This window comes from Triplophysa dalaica, chromosome 7 (genome assembly GCF_015846415.1).
Source record: "Triplophysa dalaica isolate WHDGS20190420 chromosome 7, ASM1584641v1, whole genome shotgun sequence".
Taxonomy (NCBI): Eukaryota; Metazoa; Chordata; class Actinopteri; order Cypriniformes; family Nemacheilidae; genus Triplophysa; species Triplophysa dalaica.
This window is the reverse complement of record NC_079548.1, coordinates 7,937,532-7,951,823: the sequence shown is the minus strand read 5'-3', so window position 1 is coordinate 7,951,823 and position 14,292 is coordinate 7,937,532. Positions and strand designations below refer to the sequence as shown.

General features: G+C 40.4%; 1 protein-coding gene across 1 annotated transcript in view; it reads left to right on the top strand.

Moving 5' to 3' along the window:
* Positions 1-14,292, top strand: part of tanc2a (tetratricopeptide repeat, ankyrin repeat and coiled-coil containing 2a) — a 114,419-nt gene that overhangs the window by 19,200 nt on the left and 80,927 nt on the right. Inside the window, exon 2 of the mRNA XM_056752319.1 lies at positions 7,257-7,370. The gene's annotated coding sequence lies outside the window, so the exon portion shown is untranslated. The remainder of the gene's footprint in view (positions 1-7,256; positions 7,371-14,292) is intronic.

Below are 14,292 nucleotides of genomic sequence, written 5' to 3'. Positions count from 1 at the left end.
AGCTGGATTAAATGGCTCTGTGTAGGCGTTGTGGCTCGTGGGTGTCCTTTCGAGCACCCCTTAACCCTGTCTGTCGCCCACTCTGAAAGTCTGAAAGTCTGGTTTGTTTTCTCAGAACCTGCATAAAGCCTTTGTTTTTTGCATGCTAAATAAATCACCATCACTTTAACACTAGATAAACTAGTCAGCTTCACTAGCCAAATGACAAAGCATTCCTAATATGATGTCATGACATTGCAGGGAAAAGTGTGTGTGATTTGTGTGGCGTTGGGCAACAGATGTAATGTTTCTGTATGTGATAAATGTGTTAGGCACTGGGCACAGTGGACAGTCAATTTGTCACTGCCATTTTGTTGTTTGGAGTAAGATTACATGCGACCTTGTGAGGAACTGTAAGACAATGACTTGGTCTGTAAATAAGTGTCCAACCTTTCAAAATACAGAAAGGCTCTGTCTGCTCGGAACCTGAAAGATTTGTAGAATTTTATTGGGATTTTTATTTTACGTAGAAACCACTCTAACAAGGTCTTTTCATGACTGTGAAATGTTATAGGTCCAGTGCAGGAAATTTAGCAGCGTTTAGCAGTGAGGTTGCGAATTGCAACCTATGGCACACCCCACCGCTCACCCCTCCCTTCTGAAGCACTACGGTGGCTCACACAGCATTAAGATGTCATCACGTTTTAGCTTCTTTACTGAAGGAGATAACTGATTTACAAAACGCGATCTCTAGAGCAGTTTGTCCATTTAAGGCTACTGTAGAAACAACATGGCGAATTCCGTGTTAGTGGACCCGCTATGTATGGAGATAGTTATAGCTCATTCAAAGGTAATAAAACATAACGCTTCATTATGAAAGGTCTTTATACACCTCAGGTTTGATATTGAATCATCAAAGTTTGCATTTTTTAGCTGCATGAGTCTTTGTTTCACTTAGAGAATGCAAGTTGAATGGGTTTAGATTAACATGGGGATGAGTAAATGATGATACAATTTTAGTTTTTGGGTGAACTATTTATTTTGAAACATAGAATTTAACCAAAGGTTTTCATTACTCAGAAACTGACTGTAGTTTTAAGGAAAATGTTGAGATGTTCTCGGAGTCACATAATGGCTCAAATATGATTATGATGAAATGTTTTTTCATGTGTTTTCATCACCTCTTTAAAAAATCCATGACAGCTGTTGTCGAATGCACTCTCAGTCTTGCACATCCTACAAACCATAAACTGCCACAGCATCTTTCCATCCTTTCTTCCCCACGTGGCGTAATCAAGATTTATCAGCTCCAGGGCAGATGGTTTTCCAGGATGCCGTTCCCCCCGCCGAACCCCCCCCCCTCCTGGATCCTGAGATCTGGGTTCATGGGTTTGTCTAGACTTGAGTTATCCACCTCATCTAGGAATGACAGCCCCTCCCATCATGTCACAGAGGAATTAGGGTCATCCATCCTTCCTCGAGTACCCTGATACTGTTGAAAGTAACTCAACACATGGACGAGTCTTTCGTAGTACTTTATGTCGAATAGGTAGAACTCAGAAATCCATAAAATAACCACCATGGCAACCATATCTTTTTGTGTGTGCAAGTGTCTCTGGGCTTTTATTTTTTAGGTTGCTTGTACCCCAAAGTCTCAAATGTCTGGCGTAGCAATTTTGTCCTCCAAACCGCTCTCAAGTTCACACAATGTCAGCATCCTCAAGGGTTCCCGAGCCCTTTGTGAAAAAGCTTCTCTTTTATACAATGAAAGTTGGAGTAATGAGAGAAGGCCATATTTAAAGTTCAATTTAAACCACAAGACTTAAGAAGAATGGAAGATCAGGCACGGTGTGCTGTCTCATTATCAGCCGCCTCTCGATTTGGCTGTAGCGTGTGCAAGACACGTGTCCCTCTCTTTGTTTAGCGGGAGCTCTGGACGGGATCCATTCATGGCTGGACATAAGGCCGTCTTTGAGAAGGGGTGTCTCGCTGGCCCTCATTATCCTCATTGTTGAATTCCATTACACCTCATTTTGGCTCGCTTCAACAGGGACGTTTGACAAAGCCTACAGTGTGAAAGGGAGCATTCGTACCACAAACGGCAGAACTTCGGAAGTGCGGGAATTGTTAGCGCCTCCGTCTGTCTTAGGATCTCATTATCCACCTGCTCTCACATTGAACTTCTGAATGCGATAATGACGTGATATTAAGGAGAAAAGTAATGTCACCAAGATTTTGTCCTGCGTTATTTGATATAAGATCAGAACTTTGCATTGTGTCCATCGTAAATCATGTGATGTATGTCATTGTAGTAGAGTAGGCGGGGCGAGACCGTGGTTCGAGTCCGGTGAGTAATTGTGAATTAGCGCCAGCTGTGCACACACCGGGCTCGAATTACGTAGGAGATAGGGAGCATATAAAAGGAACGAGCGACCGGACCGTCGAAGAGAGAGGACCGGGCCCAAAGTGTTTGTATATGTATTTATTTTCTAGTGTTTTGTATTTATGTTTTGTTCGCCGGCGGTCGGCTGTGAGGGGCCGCCGGCTGTTATATTACTTTATTAAATGTTTAAATGTTTGCCGGTTCCCGCCTCCTTCCTTCCTTTTAATGAATTGTATTACATTGGTGCCGAAACCCGGGAGGAAGGAGAAACATGCTGTCGGAGAGTCCTCACCGCCGAGGGGCCTCGCGGTGCCGGAGAATTCGGGCAGCGCGGACGAAGGGCGTCCGCCAGTGGCTGCCCTGACGCGGTGGCTCTGGGGAAACGGAAGTGCACGGATTCCCCGTCCCCTGCTCATCCCCCTTGGGCGGACGGACGCAGGCTCCGGCCTCTGGCAGGCGGTGGCCGCAGTCGGCACTTCCGCCCCCTGCTCCTCCCCCTCGGGGACGGACGCAGGCTCCGGCCTCTGGCGGACGGCGGCAACTCCCCCGCTCCCGCTTGGACGAAAGCCACCCCACCACAACCCAGGGGCGCGGCAGCAAAGGTCGCCGATCCACCGAAGCTTTGACGGTGGCCGCACTGTGCACTTCCGTTTCCCCAGAGCCACCGCGTCGGGCAGCCACTGGCGGACCCCCTTTCGTCCGCGCTGCCCGAATTCTCCGGCACCGCGAGGCCCCTCGACGGTGAGGACTCTCCGACAGCATGTCTCTCCTTCCTCCCGGGTTTCGGCACCAATGTAATACAATTCATTAAAAGGAAGGAATAATATGATGTCATGCCTACTGACGTACTCTACTCTACTACAGTCATAGACATACATAAGTTGTTTACATGGGTTTTCTGCTGTGTTTGTGTTATGGGCAGGCCAAAGTCATTCTGCAAGTCTATGGCTGTTGGAGATGCCATCTGCCCTTCATAAAATCATTTATTTTTTTCTCTGCTGTCTTTATTTGTTTTCTTATCTCTGTTCTCTGTTCTCTTATCTTTCTTCTTTGACATTTGACATTTTATCTGTTTGTCTAATTATAATGAAGTGGATATGAAATCATCAAATCGAATTATAAGTTGTGTTTCATTTCATTATTAAATAAAATAAAATAGGACAAAAAAATAAACTTTCATATAAACTAAAACTCCACTTCAACTAGGGATGCACTGATACCATTTTTTAAAGACAGATTACCGATTATTTTTCCTGGTACTCGCCGATACCTATAACCGATGCCTGTATACTGTACAATTATGTTAACAAACCAGTATCTTGATGGTAATTTTTTCTTCCTTTTGTTTTAAGGCATACTAAAATTTAAGTACTATTTGTAAATTAAGTTTATTTTTATGATAAGTAGCACAATTTTACTAGCACATTTACTTCAGTTTGTTGGAAAATAATACATTTGCCAGATTCTGTGCAATTCCGTGTTAAACAGCACATTTTGTTTTTATGCCTGGATTCCTCGAATCCGTCCGCGTTTTGCGCATTGCGGAAATCATAGGTATGTATGTCACGTGAGGTATCGGTCATTGGTATCCGTGTGTCACTATGAGTACGAACTCCATGAGCTTGGTATCGGACCGATACTGGTATCTGTATCGGTGCATCCCTAACTTTATCGCATTCTTTTTTAACTCTGATAGTTGTGGAGTAAAATTTTGATTAAAATCTGTAAAAATGATTATTTTTTTCTTTTATATTGCTGATCTCTTACAGAACATCTACTAAAATTATCTCTCCCTCTGTTGCTCCTTCTCTCTCTCATTTCCTTGTGTCACCAAAATATCTGCCCTCCTCACCGCCCAAGTCCGGTTAACCCAGACTGGGTGTCGTCTCTTCACATAATGGCAGTTTTGTTCCATCACAGCTCTCAAAGTAAATTTGCATGCGTGACAGATTTCTCATTCTCTCTGCCTACATACTGAGGTCCCTCACGTCACCTGTGTGGGAGTGAACGGCTGCCCTTAGACAAAGTGAACAATCTCTCTAAACATCCACCCTCATCATTCGACTAGAGAGAAAGTCAGATTCGGGACAGCAGCACACCAGATGCTGTTTCTGGACTGCTGACACCAGATGCTGGATACCTGCTGTATGAGGGCCTTATTGTTCTTCAGCACACAACACTGCCTTTAGTATCTGATGACAAACTCAGATAAATGTCTTTGAACCCTGATTAGGACCACGGTTGTAGCTGTCACGCTTATTCGATTATAGATTATCTATTATTAGCAGTCACGATTTAAAAGTTTGATTATCCGATCTACAAGGTCTCCTATCCTGCACAGGGACTGAGGGTTGCTGGTGACTTTTTGTGATCGTGATACACCCATGAATTCAAAAGCAAAAAATTTTGACTTTTATTTCATGTCCCTCCTTACGAAAATTACTATAGTAACTGTTTTTTTTATTTGTAGTAGAACCATGGTAACCATAGTAACCAATTTACTACAGACCACGTTCCAATGGACCTTTTCACAAGCCTGTGATGACGTTTTCAAAGTTCATCAGCATTGTAAACCAACGTTTTTTTATATTTAAATGTTTTTTCTATGTACTTTTATAACACTATACTTTGTATTATATTACCTTGGCATCAAATGTCAAAAAATCATTAACGCTATGCGAGGGTGTTTCTTAAACCGCGTCTATGGAAGTCACTGTAAATTTGACATCCTTCTCTCTTTTACCTGTCTTTATCAGACTCTATTTTTTTATTTAGTTCAAAAAGTTTTTCTTCTCTAGTTTTTCTTTTGCTATTTGAGCAAATGAGAATGCAAAAAATATATATTTGTGGTAGTCTCCCATTCACCGCTATAGAAGTTTACCCAACTAGGACGACTTCTGCTGCTGAGAAACCCGGAAATGTAAAAAAAAGGTCAATTTACTTTAGACAACTTTTCAAGATGTAAACAATGGTCTAGAAGCACTGCCGATATCAGTTTTTTATTTATTTATTATTCATATTTTTTTAATCTTATGTAATAATCAAGTATTTAAGATATTTATTTAACATTTTAAATTGGTTAGTTGTGGAACTGAAACATCAAGTTCTTGCGTCTTCCGAAGATAGTTTCCCTATTTTATTTGTTGTACACCTCTGTTAGTACATATGGCATTCAAAGCACCACCCAAAACATGATTACTACACTTTTATTATAGTTAAAACCATGGTTAATTCTCTAGGTGTGTCTTCATGTCTATAATACAGTGTCCTCCCAAAAGTTGAACAGTACATGTATTCACAGTTAGGTCACAAATGAACAGAAGCCTTTGATGAATGTTGCACAAAACACTGCGTTAATGCTCTCCTTACCTCGCCGATAATGTGTCTGTCTTATTTCCATGGTGATCGTTATTATATCCTGTACAGTATATGCTCTGTAACAGGAATGTTTAATGGTTATTATCTTTTAAAGCCCATTTAGTGAATGAAATGTGAAAGGGAAACGCAGCCTCCAATATCAACAAGGAAACCCATAGGTGTGCTCATCCAGTGTAGATGTTTTCTTCTGCTTTTATAGGGTTTTTTATTTTAAAACGTTTTGGGGTTTTATTTTTGGGCACCTTTATGGGTAGGATGCAGTGTAAAGAATGTCAGGAATTCATTTGGAGAGCATGGGAGCATGATGCATTACTCACATTTATGTTTTCATTCTTGTGTGCACATACATATGTTTATCGGAAGACTGGTCGAGATGTTTCAATAGTCACAATGCTTACACAATGTTGGATAAAATGTACAGACACAAGAGTCTCTTGGCACATTCCTGTTCTTTAACAGCACGAAACATCAAGTGATGGAAAGTAACAAACATAATGTTCTATCACACATACATTTTCTCTTCAGACAGCATCTGGCTGTGCTGAACAATACAGTCAGTTTTCCCACTCAAAGTTCTCACCCACTCAACAATTTCTAGCAGTAAGCAACACCCTGTTTTCATATCAACCCATGCACCTATTGAATCTCTCATATGGATTGTAGATTCCTGTTCAGAAAGCAAATGCATTGTTGAAGTCACAGAAGTGCTGATGGCATGCACAGATGTCCCACACAAAAAGCGTTTCTCATCTGCGTGTTTTGGGCTGTGGTTCGCGGTATCCGTATCCCTCCGCTACAGAGTGGGGGGTTCAGGTATCACCCGCACAATACACTCAACAGGGACGTATATAAACACTGAAAGACGACATCCGTGTTTGCCTGCTGCTCTCCAGATCCTCTGTCAGCCGTCTGGAGGCTCGGAGGTCAAGGTGCATTCAGAAAGTTGAGATACAGTAATTGAATGGAGAAAAGTTGGAAAATATCTCAAAGCTGAAACATGTCGAAGGGATTTTGGAGCGTTTTTTAAATCCCCTACCCTGAGCGATAGTAAAAGTAATGCTTGACTTAGCAAGCCCCATTAAATATTCTGCCATAGAAATGATGCTCTGTTTGTTATGTGATGGTTTTTATGTCGAGAAGTTGGCAGCTGTTGTGCTCCTGTATTCTCTCTCGCTCTCCTTTTTCTTTCTCTCTTTCCTTCTGTCTCGCTCTTTCTATGTCTCGAGAGAGGAACTGGACTCCCTTGTGAACAGACACGTGTAAATGTGCACGTTACGTGTTAATTAAACCTCCTGTGTAGTGTTCAGTTGGTTCATTGCTGCAAAGGCTGCACGTTAACAACCCCTCCTGACAAACATAAGCCAACATAGTGCTGATGGTTCCGCTGGGATGTGTGGGTCTATATGGACGCTTGATTCTAGACTGTTTGGCACATGGTAGGATGTGGAAAATGATGCCCACTGTTTTTGTAATCAAGGGTTTGATGTTGATCTTGTGATTTTGGTCTCTTCTACAGCGAGGTTTAAATCTTAAGGAGATGGGACTTGGGCTCCTGGCCGCAAAGCAACTCCAATCGCTTCTCCTGTAGCCGTGACCGGTTTGCCGTGAGGCCCCGTACCCCCTTCTCATGGTGAGTTTATTATCTCTTATGATAAAGAGAGGTTGCAAAGCAGACACAGAAATCACAAAAAGGATAACCATACAAAAAATATTAAGATGCTGTCAATGGTCCTTCAACATATGCACCCCCTTAAAGAAAGTCTTTAGATTTGTTCAAATGATTGATCAATCAAAACAAATTCTAGATATCCATGTAGACCAACACAATAACAGCCAATCCGAATGCATTTGAGGTATTATATGTGAAATACATATTGTACCAATGAGATTTGACTGTGGGCGGTGCTACCTGGGCACAACACCGCAGGAATAGAAACCAAACAATCGACAAAATGTACTCTTCGCCATTTGTAATTTTGTGGTGATGTTTTGTTTGCAGTATCAAACCATCAAGTAGATAACCAAAGAATCAGTTATACCAGAATTTTGAAATTCAGGATCAAAATTTCACATTAAAAGTTCAGGTTAGACTTTAAAGAGTGCTTGTAGCCAAACGATTCTTGGCCACCATTGACCAAGAAAGTTATTATTAAACTTAAGCCTATAAAGATTATTACAATATGTCATTTTAGATGTGTAGACTCTAGTTTGCGAGTTTTCTAGTTTTCTAGCCACGTCAGTTCTGTGTCCATTCGGGGTTCATCTAATTATCCTGGTGGCTGTCCATCCGTGAAATAGGCATTACCCTGTGAAACTGAGCCAGTGTGGTTTTCCTATGAACAACCGTGATAGCTTAGCAACAATGAGGCAGCCTATAATGACCATAACAACAGCAAGGGCAACACCAGAGGATTATGGAGGATTATTACCTTTGATCTGCTCCAAAACAGGACGGGCAGGGAGTTATTAGAATGAAGTCTACTTTATTTCTTTGTGCTTTTTTCTCCTTATTTTTCTTCTAACATACAGTAACTGCTAAAGGAACGTTGTTTGCTTTTGAAAGAGGAGAGATGCAAAGAGAATGCAGAGAGGGATTCAAAGTAGATTATTTGTGCATTTTCCACTGAATCATGTTTCAAATCTTGTTTACCATTTGTAGACTGCTGCAACCAGAGCAGAGATGAGTTTAAAGCATGAAAATGAACCCCTAAGATGTTGTTCCAAGGAACAGACATGAACATCTTATAGAATAGCATTTCTGTGGGATATACTGTATGATAAACTACACTCAATTTATACTGTTCAATGGTGATTAATTGTTCATGGTTAAGATACAGCAGGAACTGCAGGGTGTCTCTGAGCAAGGACACTGTTCAAGGGCCCTTTAATGTCACAGATTCCCAAATGAGCAATCTGAATCAGACAGACTCTGTTGTGGGACCACAATTCCACCCGGACACATTTGAAAACTGTCAGAAAATGTCTGGGTCATATATCAGCCTAAATTAAAACAGAAATATCCAATTTTAATCCATTTTTATTAGCTTTCTGTAACTTACATAAACAATGTTTCAAATTTAAAGTACATTTTGAAATCTTTTAAAATCTCGTATCTCTCTAACTTTTTTCTTTGTTGCCATAAATCATTATTATTAGTCACTCTTTATGTTTGTCACTGGATTTTGCAAACATCCAACATGAAAGGGCTTGTCAACTTAGATAATACAGTATTTAATCATTTAAAAAGTACAATGTTTTTTCCATTTCCTGAAAATCTGTGAATTTGGACATCCAAGGTTTAGGAAGGACATGTATGTTGATAGTAGAATTAGCTGTTCTTCGTGTTATTCATGTTCAGAGAAAACATTGTGTTAAGAGGGATTTTTTATTGAGAATGATGGAAAATTTGAACGAAAACAAATAGTAAAATAGCAAAAGTATATATGATTTTTTCAATATTTGTCTAGTTGAGAAGAACCGGTGTCTTTATGTTAAGTATAATATAATACATTTTTCCTTTTCCCTTGTTTGTATGTCACAGATGACTGTAACACTGATGGTTAATTTTTTATCTTTTTGTGTTACTCACAGTGAGTGTCAGCTAGAAGCAGTGGCTATTGTAAGAAAAAATGAAGACAAAAACAGTGAGACAATGGTACATCTAACATGGATTACATGAAAAGAGAAATGCTCAACACAAGCCAGCATTTAAATATTTAGTGGCTGGAGATCCATCAGCTCCTCATGGTTTGTAAATGCAGATATCTGTGCCATGTGTTGCATATTCAAGCAAACAGCATGGACGCTTTGCGATGTCTCATTTTAGAAAGCCCCACGTCGCTCGTGCTCATGCAAGACAGGCACCACCTGCGATCCAAACACAAAGACCTCCTGAGCTATGTTTTAAAGCAGGACACCTGTTTAAGCTGTCTGCTGTTTTTCATTCATTTTTATTTTAGTAAGGTTCCGAATTAATGTGTTAAAAAAAGGTCGCTTCTGTGTTTACTTGTAATGACATATAATTAGGCATTGTTTTGGTGGTGGTTTCTGTCATCTGATTATGACCAACGTTCACCTGTTCTGAAAGAAATATTAGCATGCTGCTGACTGCATGCTGGAAAGTATTCACTGTTAAGTGTTTAATATGTGAAACAGCTTTAAAGTGTTTCTTGTATTTATTATTCAGAGATTCAGATGTATCTGTATCACTGAGGGTCCATTAGATACAGAATGAATGCTTCATCTGTTTGCACTCAGGTGGTGTAGTGTTGGGTTATTTGTGCAGCTGGACAAGGAAGGGCTTTGATGGACAGAAACTCTTCATGTTTCTATTATATGAATATTTTCAAGATGTCACGAGAATGTTACACATTTTCATTTGATAGTCTAGGGCCTTTGTAGTGTAACAAAGAGTTGCTCATATCTGGTTGTCTGTATATGCAGCGTTTGTCTTGGCCCCTTAGGAGACACCACGGACTGTTAATGGACACTCAGATGCACAATGCGTATAAATTCAGATTAACCTCTAAATCCAATTTCCACAATTCAGTGTGCTCGGGTTTTTCCTCACGTCCTCACATTGTTTTTATAAAGTGCCAGGCAGCACATACAGTTGTCAATAGAATGTTAATGTTGAATGCTACAACATAATTAAAACCAAAACTAAAAAAAAATTAAAGTTAAAGGTAGGGCCGGACTATGTGTGTCACGATACACATTAATTATAACTGTCTACTACGATTCTGAAATTGCAAAGGCTTCGATTCTGGGTTTTATGCACAGCTCTCCAGTTAATTACTGCTCTTTGATCAGTCGGATGTGCTGCTTGATCTAAAATCACTACGAGATCGAGTCGTTTATAATACGCATTTGAAAAGGCAACAATCGTCAAATATCATCATTATAAATAGACTTTCTTATCAACTAAACGTGTGTTTGAAGAACAGCGATAGAATACGACAATTGGCATTAGGGATGGGTATCATTAATATTTCATCGATATCGATACTTATCAACACTGTTATGGATACCACACTCTATAATTTGATGCAAAAACACATGATGTGAAAAGTTGTTAAACATTTCACAAAAGTTTCTTAATTACAACTGAGCTTTAGAACTGCAGTTTACAAATGCTTCCGAGCAAACAAAAAATGACACATAACAAAACGTGCGTGTGTTTCTTAGCATACCACTTAAGGCAGTAAGCATGTGCATAGGAGCACATCATAATGTATTTCAACATATTTACTTTACTATGGTTATTTGGCTGGTAAACCATATTTTTTTTCCTAGATAGAAGTTCATTTTCTAAGCAAGTAATATTTATTTATTTATATGTACTATTTTGTATACTTTAACTAGCACATTAACTTCAATTTACTAAAGTAAGTCAATATACTCCGTGGCAAAATTATTAACGACAATTTTATAACTTGTTATTCGAAAGAAGGACTTTTATTATGACGGGTTGCCGCAAAGGAGTGTTTGACAGAAGCTTCCTCGTTGTGAAACGCGGATGCTGAAAGCTTCACAAGCGCAACCATACCACTCTTTCACTCATTTTCACTCATTTCACGTGTCGCAACGTGACACGACCAAGGACATAAGAAACGCATTAGAACCCATTATAATTAAAACAATTGTCCACACTGGATGAGGCCCGGAGCGATGCGACAAACACATTAAGAATAAGCAGGTTGTCATGTTGCGTCACGTCCGGTGTAGAAACGGTATTCAAAATAGAAATGTTCATTCAGAGCCTTTCTTTCTTTCTTTCTTTCTTTCTTTCAGAGCAGATAATTAAATTAAATTTTAATTGTTAAATGATCTAAAATTGCCTGTTGGAGTTTGACTCCTCAGAAACAAGTGTCATGTTCACACTTCTCCAAAAGACCAACAAAATCTATTTACAATGTTAACATAACAATGACTCCTTTTTTTTGTTCATTTATATTTTTGTCTTTGCCTTCAAACCGCAGATGCTTCACCAATACTAGCGAAAACGCAGAAGGGCTGAAAGTATGTTCTTGTGATTATTGTCTGTAAACAGCAATCATTCAACCGTGTTGTTTACATTGAAGCAGATTGTTTTGGACTCTTGTTATACCCACGGAGGAGTTCTGAGTGGGTGCTCTCTCTGTGGGGGTCTTAGTCACAATCCTCTGCTTTTGACTGGTTCCCTTAATTTCATCTCAGTAATATTTCAGCTACGTCTACTTGTCAGTCAGAGAGAGATCTGAGATTAAATTTTATGAAGGCACCCGCTTCAACACAAACATAATCAAAGCTTTGAAATTGAAAATGTAGCAAGGTTGGATGCTTGGAAGGCTTTAAAATATGTGTTTACATTCCTTAGCATTTGAAATGTATGAAGTCATCTGAGGGTCTTGTTCTTAGGTAATATATGTTCGTTGGAGCGTTACGGTTTCATGTAAAGCAGCTGGGGAAATGAAGGATTGCAGCTGTAATCCCCACATTAACTTTCTTCTCCTCTCGTCCATCATCTGATTTTGTTCAGATGAGTATCAGTGTAGCCTCAAAAGGACAGTTCACCCGAAAATACAATTTAGCTTATTTGCTCACCCTCATGTTGCTCCAACAAACACCGTTTTTCTTTTGTGTAAAATAAGTGTAACTATTTTTTGTATGTGCATTTATCTTTCTTTGACACTAAAGTCATTTTATGATGTGGTTTGGCAAAACATGTAAGGTAATTTCTGGGGGAACTGTTCCTTTAAATTCAACACACACTTCTCCATCAGAAACTGCTGTGTAGCTGCCTGACAGAGCGGAGAAGTGTGTGTGTGTATGTTACTCCACAGGGACAGCACTTACCCGCTGCTTGGGTTATATTACCTTTCCCAAAATACCGCAAGTGCCAGGCATGGCGGGGCACATGGAGGACATTTTAGAAACAGCATAGCAGATAGTAGATGATGTTCATGTGATGACCACGCTTAATAAAAAGTTGATGTTGGTTAAATGATTATCAGCTTTGATTCTCATGATGGGGGCCTATGGCAGTGGAATAACTTGTTTGTTGAGGAAAATTTGTTATTAAAATGGTGTTTTGCTGTGTCTTTGTGTACACTATAGCCTAACACTCGCCATTTGTGTGGTTTGACCTTTGACCTTGAATGAACTTTGACCTTGAATAATGGGCCATGAACGTTCAATGTATCCCTGCATCTGTAATTATCATTATAGGGACGGTTTAGTCAAATTTATGCCCTGACCTCTCTCTCTCTATCTCTGTCTATTGCACTCTCTATCGCTCTCTTTATCGCACTCTATCGCTCTCTCTCTATCGCACTCTCTATCGCACTCTCTATCGCACTCTCTATCGCTCTCTTTATTGCACTCTCTATCGCACTCTCTATCGCACTCTCTATCGCTCTCTTTATTGCACTCTCTATCGCACTCTCTCAATCTCTTGCGCTCTCTATCACACTCTCTATCGCTCTCTATCTCTCTCTCTATCGCACTCTGTCACTCTCTATCTGTTGCTCACTCTATCGCTCTTTCGCTCTCTCTATCTCTTGCTCTCTCTATCTCTTGCGCTCTCTATCGCACATTATCGTTCTCTCGATCGCTCTCAATCACTTGCTCTATCTATCGCTCTCTATCTCTCTCCCTATCGCTCTCTTTATCGCACTCTATCGCTCTCTATCTCTTGCTCACTCTATGCTATCTCTATCGCTCTCTATCTCTTGCTCACTCTATGCTATCTCTATCGCTCTCTCTCTTGCTCACTCTATCGCTCTCTCTCTATCTCTTGCTCTCTCTATCTCTTGCTCTCTCTATCTCTTGCTCTCTCTCTCTATCGCTCTCTCTATCGCACTCTCTATCGCACTCTCTCAATCTCTTGCGCTCTCTATCGCACTCTCTATCGCTCTCTCTATCGCTCTCTATCTCTCTCTCTATCGCACTCTGTCGCTCTCTATCTGTTGCTCACTCTATCGCTCTTTCGCTCTCTCTATCTCTTGCTCTCTCTATCTCTTGCGCTCTCTATCGCACATTATCGTTCTCTCGATCGCTCTCAATCACTTGCTCTATCTATCGCTCTCTATCTCTCTCCCTATCGCTCTCTTTATCGCACTCTATCGCTCTCTATCTCTTGCTCACTCTATGCTATCTCTATCGCTCTCTATCTCTTGCTCACTCTATGCTATCTCTATCGCTCTCTCTCTTGCTCACTCTATCGCTCTCTCTCTATCTCTTGCTCTCTCTATCTCTTGCTCTCTCTATCTCTTGCTCTCTCTCTCTATCGCACTCTCTATCGCTCTCTCTCTATCTCTTGCGCTCTCTATCGCACTGTATCGCTCTCTCTATCGCTCTCCATCTCTTGCTCTATCTATTGCTCTCTATCTCTCTCCCTATCGCTCTCTCTATCGCACTCTATCGCTCTCTATCTCTTGCTCACTCTGTCGCTATCTCTATCGCTCTCTCTCTATCGCACTCTATCGCTCTCTCTTGCTCACTCTATCGCTCTCTCTCAATCTCTTGCTTTCTCAATCTCTTGCTTTCTCAATCTCTTGCTTTCTCAATCT